The sequence below is a fragment of the Mesocricetus auratus genome, unplaced genomic scaffold (assembly GCF_017639785.1).
Source record: "Mesocricetus auratus isolate SY011 unplaced genomic scaffold, BCM_Maur_2.0 Super-Scaffold_100015, whole genome shotgun sequence".
Classification (NCBI taxonomy): Eukaryota; Metazoa; Chordata; class Mammalia; order Rodentia; family Cricetidae; genus Mesocricetus; species Mesocricetus auratus.
The window spans coordinates 10,091,715-10,104,876 of record NW_024429198.1 but is presented as its reverse complement, the minus strand read 5'-3'; positions in this window follow the sequence as shown (position 1 = coordinate 10,104,876).

Sequence of the window (13,162 nt, the reverse complement as noted above, 5' to 3'; positions counted from 1 at the left end):
ACTGAACACAGCAAAACAGATTACAATAATACTAGGCACAAACCCTCTTATCAAAGCTAGACTTCGCAAGCCAATAGGAGGAAAAGAGTCCCAAGAAACAAGCAAACTAAAATTTTTACAAACTATGAAGAACACCTAATTTCTTATAAATGTCAGTGCCAATTAAGCCTTAATGTTTTATACAAATGTTCTAACTTACTGGCAACTAAAGACAACATTTCAATGTTGTTATTAGTTTTCTTTTCTGAACCAGCAATACAATTATTTGCTAGCATTAAGGTGCCTTTTGTCCTCTCTTTCATGCTGCATAATCATAACTAATATGATATATAAACAGAATATGATGGTTAGAATACATATCCCTAGCATGACTGGATAGGTAATTCATGCAAAAATACTCACTGGAAAACTGGTCAAATTTATATGTTTCATCCCTGCAATATTACTTTTCTTAACGACTGAGATTGTGACTGCCATGTCACTGTGCCACAGAGGCTCATTTTGCCAGAGATGCCATGCATTGTTTTCCTAGTGTAAGACTAAATTTAAAATGTAAAAATCCAAACAAGGGCACCAAGATAAGAAATGTTGTGACCTGTTCAACTCAACCAAATTAATTAGGATAAACTGACTTCATAAAGGTAATTGTACCAGATGAAGAAATGCTGAACTTCAATTACATTTTAAGGCATCTGATTCTAACTTCACAATTATTTATTATGCTTGAAGTCTTAGCTAATTCCCTGTGAGAAGGTTGATTGTAGAGGTCAGGTCTGTGTTAGCCCTACTCAGCAGGGGCCATTTATCACTGACCAACATCTTTGGGGCTGTGATCCAAGCATCCAAACAGCCCTGGGTCTGAACCTAAGGTGGAGGAGTGTGGACTCAGGATATGATAACTCTCCAACTGCATTAATGATGAGACAGAGACATCTGGTGATATTAGAAGGGCTCTCCGTTAATACTGAAGGCCGCGGTTTATTGTTCCATCCTCTTAAGTAACTATCCAAAAGTGGGGATAACGGTAGAAGACATTTATTATCACGTATAAAGGGCTGATAGCAAATATTTCCCTTAATCCTAGAGATACTCATTTTTTAACCCATACTCAAGCAATCAGGTACCCCACACTCAGGGTGGAGACTTGCCCTGGCCCAAGTCTCTGTTATTTAGAATAGGAACCATTCTCCACTGAGGCGAGGCCATTCAGCAGTAATCAGCCTGCATCTGAAAGATGATAGAAGTTCTGAGATTTCAAAACTTGTGGCCAGATGGAATACATTTCCAAAATATTATGCAGTCCCGGGCAGTTTATTCCTTGACTGATATAGAAGAGATATCATATTTCAGAAATCATGCTTTCGTCACAAATCATGACTCAATGCATAATAACCAAACAAAGGGAAACTTACAAAATCTCCAAAAGGAACTCCCAAGTGAAGATGCACCCAAGAGGGAAGGAAACAGAAAAACTGATGATCTCTATTACATACCTAGAGATACCAAGGAAAAGAGAGGGCCAATGATTGTGTATAAGAATTAGAGTTAACATCAGCAATTCAGGACCTGCAAATTCCATCATTGGAAGTTTCTCTAATGCGTTCTTTGCTTGATTTTGCATACTTGTTCATTCTCTCTCCTTATCTAAGTAAGTATTTTTGTCTACTCAGAAAACCAACAGACTTGGCATAATAGCATCCCGGTTTTTACTTTAGCAGCCATTTGGTAATATTATGCAATTATTTTATCCCTTCCATTTTAAGTCTGAATTATACCATGCATGGCAGAGTCAACTTTATAGTATCAAAACTGAATTGATAACAAGTCCTGGTGGCATACATCTCCTGTCCATGTACAAGGAGGGTGTAAGAAGGAAAACCAAGATTTCAAGATCATCTTTGGCTACAAAGTAAATTTGAAGCTAACTTGAGATACAGGAGTTTCATTTTCAAACTGTCATAGGACTTGAACTACAAAGAAAGACGGGGTTGGCACAGGGGGGGGACTTCAAAGTCACCTATTTAAAAAAAAGTACAAAATGAAAGATCCTCATGTAAAACTCAAAGTATGTACCCTCAGGAAGTCTCAAAAAATAACACATGTTGGGGCCATCATGACTCATGCTTTGGTGGTTTGGATAATAAATATGGTATGTAGAAACAAAGAAAATAAGAGAGAATCTTTTGTTAATATCATGCTTGTACAAATAAAGCTCCATTCTCTGTCTGAAAGTTAGAGAATGGAGCTTGCCACTAGATAACAATAGACCTCTAGACGGTCTGTATAGACAGACAGGAAGTGTCAGTAGACAAGACATCGAGTTCCTGTTTCTGCCCAGCTACCTCACTTCCTGTCTATCTGTATAGACCTCCAGATCTCTATGGTTAGCTAGTGGCAAGTTCCATTCTCTTACAGGCTCTCTGTCTCTCTGTCTCTCTCTCTCTCTCTTTCCCCACCTCCCTGCCTTTCTGCCTCTCTGCTCCAGTCCCTAGAGATCAGACTCTCCCCTTCCCTTACCCCTCCCTAATAAAAATCCTTTCTGCTTGAACTCAGTCACATGGCACATTACTCTCAACATTGGTGTCCTGACCTGGAAGGCTCTCCTCACATTTACTTCTGCTTCCAGGCATTTCGAGGCACACCTGGACCATGGAACCTGGTCTACATACAACAGCCTAGCACTCCTGATGATTGGATCCCTCCATCCAAATCCATCATGATTGGTGACCCCCTCCCCCTTCCCCACCTCTGGCTATTTTTATCAGACTGGGCTCATCTTGTCTGGAACTTAGTTATTCAACCTTTGGCCTCTAAGTCCTGGTGCCAGTCAACCATGACTGTTTTAGGTTAATCTGAATCCTTGGCCCCCATCCTTTGCATGATGACTCACAGAGTGGCCTGTGCCTGTCTGGGAACCTTGGGTCCTTAGGGCTTTGCCCTATGGCCCCTGCTCCTTGAGTGATGACCCTCCAGGGAAGCTTGTGCCTTTCTATCTCAATTCTCATTTGATAAAAGACATTGTATCTTGTTTTGGTTTGCTCATGGGGAATAAGCCTACCAAAAAATCTGCTTCCAGACACTCTATATCCTGACATTTTACAGGACCTTTGGAACATTCTGCCAGCAATCCTGATAGAAGGAGGTATCTCCCCTTCATCCTTTTACTCCTCTGTTTTCCCGCTCCCCCAATAAACCTCTCACAATAACATTGTCACATGAGGCATGTTTGCTCAGTGGCAGAGCTCATCTGTAGGTAATCACTAGAAGCTGGGACCCTACCCACCTGCTCCACCCTCAACAGATCTGCTCTTTTCCGCCTACAAAAAGGCTTTCTTATCCACTGGAGGCTTCACCTTCCAATAAATATTGGCAATTGGGACTCTGGTGGGGTTACCTGTCTCTGATCATTCCGTTGGGTGTAAGGCATCATTTCTTGAGTACAGTCTTCTCACCTTCTTGCTTTTCTTAAAATTCTGGTACTAGTCAACTGTGTATCCCTCTGGCTCACAGCCATTGGCCCATGCTCTGTGCTTGATAAGTCACTGAACAGTCTGTGCCTATGTAGAAATCTCTGAATTTCTGGGACCCTAGGAATTGTAGACTCTTGCGACTTCTTTGTTTCACTCATGGAAGCTATGTCATATCTCCTTGCTCTCATTGGCATGTTTTCTGGAAATCCACTGCCCATTCCTAATCAGTTATTGTTGAAGGACTACCAGCTGCTGGCCATAGAGCTGGAGGCACAAGACTACCAAACATGTCCAGGTGATGTTGTGATGATGGGAAATGACCAGGTATTTTAAGCCCTAGGGAGTCAACTTAGATCCACAAAGATCAGTATTTTTCCAGATCCAGGAGGTGCCTAATGGTTATATTGAGCCTAGACAGTGAAGTGAAACAGTCAGCTACTCAAGGACATAGATATCACCCCAGCATTCCTAGGACCCCCAAAAATGAACAATCCCCCCCCCAGGTCAGCAGGAAGTAGTCTTGAGAACACAGCATACATATCCCTGCCTCATCTGCTACTCCTTTCTAATGCCTCACCTTTTTATAATAAATAAAAAGGGAAGCAAACAAGATAAAATACTAGATGTAAAATATGAGGACAAAAGGATATCAGTTAGTAGAATGGAACTAAATTCTATGTTCAAGGAGCTAAACAGATTAAGGAATGGAATAAAGGGAGTGGTGATTTCAGGGCAAGATCCCACTCAACTAAGCTTGCAACTTGTGAAAAGGAAACAAAGAAAACTTTAGAGGTGGTTGCATGCCTTTTAGCCTAGCCCTCCAGAGGCTGGCTGATCTCTGAGTTTGAGGCCAGCCTGGTTTAAAGAGAAAGTTTCAGAAGAGCCAAGTTTAAGAAATGCATCCATCAAAACCAGAAAACTGGTGAAGACATAATTGAAAGATCTCTGAGTTCAAGGCTAGTCTGATCTACAGATCCAGTTTCAGGACAGCCACACTTAGGCAGTGAATGAAACCATGAAAAACAGAAAGCAAGTGAAGATGCAATTCAACAAGGAGGCCATTCTCCAGTCTCAGTAAGCAACAGAACTTGGCAGCTTTAGCCTCATGTTTCTGGATTTAAGGATAGTTACCTCACAACAGTTGCCTGTGAGTCAAAAATGTAGGAACTCTCAGCTCTTTCTCTCACAGCACATGTACCTGCATGCTGCCTTACTTCTTACCATGCCAGTAATAGACTTAACTGTGCTGATTTATTATTTATGACTTAATAAAGCCTGTCAGGGGGATCAGAATGCAAAGCTAACCACACTAGTCAGCCATTGATGGCAGGCAGTGGTGGTTCATACCTTTAATCTCAGTACTCAGGAGACAGAGGCAGATGGATTTTTGAGTTCAAGACTACCCTGAGCTACAAGAGAGAGAATCAGTCTAAAAGAGTAACTGAGCTCACTCCTTTAATCCCAGCACTCGGGAGGTATATAAGGAAGTAGCAAAGCATTTCATGGGAAATTTAGTTTCCAGTCATAGAGAGGACAGGATCTCCATTTCAGCCTTGGTAGATACAAAAGCTACTGATTGGCTGCTTTGCTTTTATGATCTTTAGTTTGAACCCCCAAATCTTTGTCTGTGATTATATAATTCATGCTACACTAAGCCTCTGAATTGAAAGCAAGGCACCACAATTAAATGTTTTCCTTGAGAGGAGTAGCCATGGTTATGGTGTCTGTTAATAGCAATAGTAACCCTAACTGACACAAATATTAAAATGACTCCTAATGATTTCTATCATGACTCTAATAGTTTACAATGAGTACCAGCTGTATACAAGGATACCTCCTCCCCTCTGCACAGATGCTGGCACGAGTGAGCATTTCTTTTTCATAATAGTCATTCTGACTGGAGTTGGATTGATTTTCAATGTGTTATCGATTTGAATTTTCCTGATGGCTAAGGATGCTGAATACTATTTTTAATTCATTCATTGGTCATTAGTGCATTTTCCATTATTTTTTAAATGCAGTTGCCCATTCATTGACCTGGTTTTGGAGTTTAAATTTTGGAGTACTTTACAGAGTCTAAGTAAATATTTTTTTTCTTCTCAAAGCAGCTTTCTTGTGACTCCACAAAACTACATGTCAGCAGCTTCTCCCTACCATGTCACCTATTTGAATTTATCTTGGACAATTGGCACTCTCTAAAATCACTGTACTTATTTTCAAACTTGCATTTATTTTCTCATACAGAATTATCTATGATGGAAGACAAAGAAAGTTCTTTTGTCTTATAGCTTCACACACTTATTAGAACAGAGCATAATATTCATTTTTTGAAAAAAACATAGGAAGATGTAAATATTATGTGATTGTATTACAATCACACTTCAAAAAAAGAAGCTAAGATTGTATCTTATGTTTTTATCCAACTTTTAACTTGGAAATGTAAACATTATTTAACATTCTATCAAATTATAAGGATGGTAAGTTTTCTCTCTAGAACTACAGCATGTATTTCACGAACTTTACACAATAAATTAGTCCACAAAACCAAAGCCAAAGAAGGTGGAATAAAAAAGCCTCACTCCTTCCCTAGTAACATACATACTTCCATTCTACTTACATAATTTAAAAAATTATTTTGTCTTGTTAAGTCACATCAAATTTAGGAGAGGGAGACTTGTTCCTTTATAAACTTGGGTGCAGAAATAATTTCTTTGCTAAAGACCCATCTTGTAGATTAATTTTTGAAGAATTTCAATAAGTATTAAAGTAAATTGATAAAGATTGTTAACCTTGAAGGATGAATGTGAATCTTTACAGGTGTATTGTGTGATTTTCCTTGGGTGCCTCCTGTGTATCCACAGATGCCTCAGTGATAAAGAGAAGAACAGCTTTCACTCCAAGTTCCCATGTGAATCAATGTCAACACTAAGAGTTGGGTGAAGGCTTTTGAAACAAATTGAATAATTCAGAATGCTTAGCACACTGGAGGAGTGAAAATGCCTGAAGTGAGCAGTTTGAAATTACATTGAAAACAAACAAAAACAAATCTAATGGCTCTTAAGTAACTGGTTTCATGGAGAGAAGGAAATATATTATTTAATAAAAACAGCTTTTAACAAACGATAATTTATAATGAATAATGTCAATTTGTTACTTCAGAAGTCCTAAATGGATGAACTATTAGTTCTTAAGCCCATTTCTATTTTTAACCAACCATTGAAATTAATATGAACTTTGCAGTAAGAAAGTTGCAAAAATATTAAATGCAATGAAAATCAAATGATTTAAATTGTTTTCTTTTATTGTCACATAATATAAAATAAAGCCATCATACAGTATTAGGGAAATGTTTCTGTGGAAACCATCCATATAGATGTAATTGTTTAATATAAAGTTTCCCATCTCATGTTAACATACCTATGTTACAGGTATAGATTATTAGGCAAGGATAAACTAATAACTTGCTTGTTTCATAATAAAAATACTTTTCTTTATATGATGTTTTCTTGAAATCTAGTAGTGACTTCTTGGCTGGTGAGATTCATTCCAAGCTTCATGCCTGAGTGTGAGTTTCCAAACCAACATAAAGGAAACTGATATAGTGTTTTGTATCTGTTAGCGCAGTACTCCTATAATGAAATGGGAGGTAGGGAAACAAGAATTACCTGGATGTTGGTAGACCAGCAAGCATGGAGTATGAAGCAAATAGCAGGGACAAGAGAGACCTTTCCTCAAAAAGGCAAAAGACCAGTAGTGCTTCACAGAAATTGTTCTCTGGCTGCAACATGTATACCCTACACATACACACGCACACACACACACAAGAAAATAATAAAAACATTAAAATGTACAATAACAAAAACATAAACTTATAGGACATTAATAATACCTGTGGTTCTCCATTGCATGGGGAGCTTGTCTGCATAATGGAAACAAACAGATATCCTGTATGTTAACACTTTCCTGCTGCAATGTGTGGTGGTAAGGTTTACTAACAAATAATATAAGCATTATATATTTAATGGTGTGTGTGTATGTCTGTGTGTGTGTATCTTTATCGAGGAGATTAGGCTTTGGTAATGGTTATTTTTTATTATAACAGAATATCTGGATCAATTCTAGTAAGAGAGAAAAAATGAGTTTTCAGGGAATTAAACAATACTCAAGTGTGTCTGTCTCTCCTAAGAGACTCACACATGACAAACTTAGTTCCCTCAGGAATAATCTCTGACACCATGACTGAAGTTCTTTTTCTTTTTTTTCCTAGAAACGTAATACTCTAGGCTATTTATTGCAGACAGTTCATGAGTTTCTTTGAAAACACTCAAATATAGTTGTGAGTTTACCTCATTTTTTGGGGTATAGCATAAAAGAATATTTCAGTGACTAATCACTGGGTTACAGATCCACTGAAAAATATGTTTGGCTTCTTAACTTTTAAAATCTATGTGCATTTCATTTTATATCCATTTCATGGTATAAACAGTTTAAAATCTGATTTAAAACTGGTTTAAAATTGTGTGCCTGGTTGAAATACCAAATGTATTTCCTGAATGGGGAAAACAAAATGCAGCTACTGCTCAGATGTCCTCTTTCTGAGGTTAGTACTGATGAGCATTGAATACGCACACAGCTAAGTCTTTGACTAATGGGAACATGTATAAAGTTCAACCTTGCAACTCTTCTTTAACTCAAGTCCTCCAGAAGTTCAGGATCCACAGTAAAATGCTGTAGAAAACAAATAGTCCATGGAATCCTGTTTTTTTCCCTGTGGCTTGGGTATAATTCTGTATCTACCTTCTGTAGAACTAGAACATAGCCTTTTACATGAGACTCAATGCACTGATACAGAAAATAATCTTCTAAGTTGAAATATTTAAAGAACTTTGTACGAGCTATCTGTTATATCTTGGTAACATTGCTCAGCTTATCATGGTGATATTTTATTCTTCATTCATAAAAATGGAACATAGCTCCTTCATTAGAATGCCTGGTTCTTCATCAAGACAATGAGAGCACTACAATTATCAAAATGCCGTAAGAAAGTATAATGTGTCTAACATGTAGAATTTATAGTAATGTTAATTCCTTTCCATTTCTTCCAATTAGATTAGGCATTTTAGAGGACAACGCATACACAGTAGTTATCTGAAGTGTGCCACAATACTATTAGTCGTTTTGATATGCAAGCTGTGTTGTCTGTCACCACAACTAAATAGCTTCCTGGGCTTTCTCTCACCTCTATGATTAAGTTTATTGTAGGATAATCTTATGTGACTGTAAATGGAAGAATCTGTTGGCAATTCTACAAAGAAAGAAAACTTTTCTCTAATAAGTTGGCCAAGAAGCTACAATTAGCATAAGAAGCATCACATTAAACTAGAAGGCAGAAGTACAGACATAAATCACAGGCAGATTACTTAATGCTTTTAAATGCGGACATTTACACCTCCCTTTAACAGATTATGGTGGAAATATCTTATATAAAGAGAATGGGAAAACAACAAACTATATAAAGCCTAGTGGTCTGATATCCTATGGATTTTTTCTATTACACAGATGGGTACTTGATGTGCAATTTACTCCACGATCACCAAACATGTGTTGACTAACTTCACATGCCATTATTATGGAAATTATATGACAAGATACTGAAGGCACATTTTAATATGGCCTGTTTCTCTTTAGGGTGTTTTATAGTTACATGGTGTAATCATCAGATGTTGTTCTCAAAAAGATTTATACTTATTACAAAACATAACTATTTCTGACTTGGTTACAATGTCATTGCAAATAAGGAATATAACATCTAAGATTTTAATTCAAAACCCAACTATTGCTGCTATCCTTTGGAGAGGTGATGGAATTTAATTGCTACATACTTCCAAGTTGAAGAGAAAGGTAGACACCAAATATTGACTCCCTGGTAGATACTTCCAACTGTTGAATTATTTCTATTAGCAAAGTATTCAATTTTTAGGAATCCATTGAACACATGTAAGCAAAATACATTAAAATGAGTGTTTGCTATTGTGTGTACTCCAAGTCCTGCATGAATATTCATACTATATTTGTATATATCAATTTCGTATTCCTCATTCACACTGTGTAGTCTAAGTCTTTATATCTTCTATATGAGTTACCCCTGCTCTCAACCTTTTAAACACATGGTTTTGTCCTGAAGTTCTTCTGCTTCCAAAGAAACTTCTCATCTTCCTGTACATGTGTTGAACTATGAATCCTTTCCTTCAAATTGACTTTACATCTTTTACTTTTTCTTGGTTGTTACACTCTCGATGTGACCTCTTCTATACACTGTAGTTCTCTTTCAGAAAAAAAAATGTAGCTTATTTGATCATCCTTTTGTATGCTTGCTAAGATAACATATCATTATCTGGTCAATATTTTTAAGACATGCCACACAGAATTTGAAAAATCATTAAAATCTGGTCTTAAAACCTATTATAAGTGCATATAACTTATACATAATACCTTTCCAAACAACAATAATAAGGTGGAGTCTAAATGTAAATAGATGGCCGTAAAGTACAGTAGATTGTGATGTGTCAAGTAAAGATGATCACATATACTAAATGTGGTATAGGTGGATTATAGCAAAGGCTTACCAATAGTGATGACATAGATATGTGGAAATTTTCTCAAATTATTCCAATTTTTCTGTGGTTATTTTGCTAAATGGTCATGTTGTGTAAGTTCTTTTTAAATATATGTATTTATAACCATTGAACTTTGTCTACTCTCAACTTGTTGGAAAAGTTGCTTAGTTGCAGCAATCAGTGGTTAATGAAGAAACTCAAATTGAAAACAAGTACTGAGAACTACTTACTGCCAGTGTTCAACCTTACATTGCACATCTATATTGCCCTCATCCCAAAGTTAAGGGAATACTGAGAAAGAGGGAGCAGGAAGATTGCAAGAGCCAGTGGCTAAGAAGAAGGCACTTAAATACTGTCTTCTTGACAGGGCATGGCCATTCTACTCTTGAACTCACAGCATCTTTGGTTACTTGTACAAGTTTTGCACAAGATCAAGGTAATTAAAAAGAAATTCAAGCATGGGGCATAGAGGAACTCATGAGGACCCATCCTAACCTGAGTCAGTCTTGGCAGTTGATGGCATCTGGGGAAGGCTTAGTCATTTTCCCCTTGAGGTTATGACCACTGGTAAGTTGTACATGCTCTTATGGTGAGCTCCTTATCCGCGAATACATGTGCAGCATTAAGTGAACAAAATTGGATTGAAAAAGGAAAAGAGGGCCATAAAGCTGGAGGAGCTTTCAAAATTAAAAAGGGGAGGATAGGAAGTGAATATGATCATTATGCATTGTATGCATATATGAAATTCTCCAAGAGCAAATTAAAGTATTTCAAAATTAGCAAATGGAAAGATGTTTTAGTGATTGAGAGCAGGTACTATTGAAGGTGACCAAGTTTGGCTTCTAACACCTATAAAAGGTATCACAAGCATCTTGTAACTCAAGCTCCAGAAGTTCTAGTACTCTTTTCTGGTCTCTGGGAGCAGCAGCACTCAAGTGCCAGCATCAAAAACTGATACTCGTATATACACATATTTTAAAAAATTGATGTATAAAATAAGATTGGTTCTAAATAAAAAATCTCAAAAAATCAAATCTTAACCAAACAATTAATATGAGGATACAGCACAAAATATACAGACAAAAATCAATGGATCAATAAGGGAACCCCTACATCAAAAAAAAAAAGCAAACAAACAAACAAAACTATGGACCATCTTAGAAGATCTCAGAAGAAAGCACAGAAAGAAGATGTGTGACCTGTGGCTAGACAGATCTAATAGTGTAACCACACTCATAAAATATCAGTAGTACAATAGCCTAAACAAAACCTACCTAATAACAACAGATGACATGTCACAGTGGAAGGGGAAATTTCACAGTTCTCACCCCTAAGTAGAAAACTATAGTTAATCAATACCTGTAGAGAAAAGGACAGTTTCTTCCAAAGTTGAAATCTCTGACATTTTATAGCCCCGTTTAGTCATCCTTAAACATATATACATTAGAGCAGCATAAATAAACTCAGTATAATTTACATACATATATATCCAGGACATATATTAACAATAATAATTAACAAAGCAGATGTAGTTATAAATATGAGGGATTGGGGATATACTTGAGGAGTTTAAAGTAGGAGGAGACAGGAATGATGTTAATACAGTATTAAATTCTCTTACAAAATATTTTAAACTTAAAAGAGAAAAAAGTTAAAGCAAAACCAATATATTGATAGTGTAATATTTTTATCTTACATTATTTATTTCCAATCCAACCAACGGTTACAAAATTTTAATATACAAAGTTTTACATGAATGGCCCTTTTAGAATATTAACAATCACAGTTGAAATTTAAAAAGAAGAATGTCTTTAAAAAAAACTATTATCACCAAGAAAATCTCACTAAAGGACTTCCTGAACAACATAAGATAGAAACACACCAAATTCCCACTCAAAAGAGCAAAGTTCATTTAAATGCAAAAGAATTTCTAAACCACAGCACAGCTTTGCTCTTGGTGTTTCCACTATTAATTGCAGTCTCCTCACAAGAAAATCAATTAGCTGAGATAAATTAGCCAAATAAAAATACTCTAGTAGTTTTATCATTTTTATCAGTTAAGAAATGACTTTGAAATTGAGTGGAGCTTTGGGCACAGGGAGTGGAGTAGGAGAGAGGCGGAAAGTTTTGTATTTTGCTAATAGCATCACTTAATCAAAGAAAAGCAAAGCTGAAACTATGATCTTTTTTTTCTGGGTGCTTTGTCTTTCAGTGAAGGATAAACTGAAGATTCAAACGTGCTCTCTTTTAATTATGTCATCTCCAGACTTCCACCTTAATCAGAAGGACCTTACTTTTTGTTACAGGGAAATACCCGTTGTATTTATGACTAGCTCAGTATCAATTCATGAAAGATGGATGCTCAACTTGTTCTGAACTCAAGCCTATTACAAGATATAAGTGGCTATAAATAATTTTGCACAAGTGTTTCTCCGATGGATAAACAAGCAATGATTCCGTTGTTGCGTTGCATAATAACTATATGTGGAACTTAGAAGAAAATACAAATTGCTTCTTAAAGTTGGGGGATGATTTGGTATTTACACAAGTTATTTGGACTTCTACTTTTCACTCTAATTGATTATTTGCTTTCATTAATTTAATTTTATTTCACCCATACCAGCATCTAATGGTAATAATTCATTGTTTTAAATAACATTTCTGCCAATGACTAATGAGATTGTCAACCATTGGTATATGTTCATTGACCATAATTTTGCCTTTCATGAATACAGCAGATCTACACAAGCATACACACACACACACACACACACACACACAAAGCTTTAATATATTGTGTAGAATGGATATATTTCTAGACTCTATTTTCAAATGTTCAATACAGTTTTAGATGCTAGACTGTTCTACAATGTTGTGTGTTTCATAAAATAAATCAGTATAATGCTGCTGTATTTGCTGAGAGTCATGTGACCTTTGATGACCAAAATATAATGATCCAAGAATGTCAGATTCTGGACAATTACATTTATCATTTATTCACTTAGACAGCAGGTCTGAGTTTCTTGTGTGCTTTTGTTGTTATAATAGGTTTTCTTTTTTTTCTTTTTCTTTTTT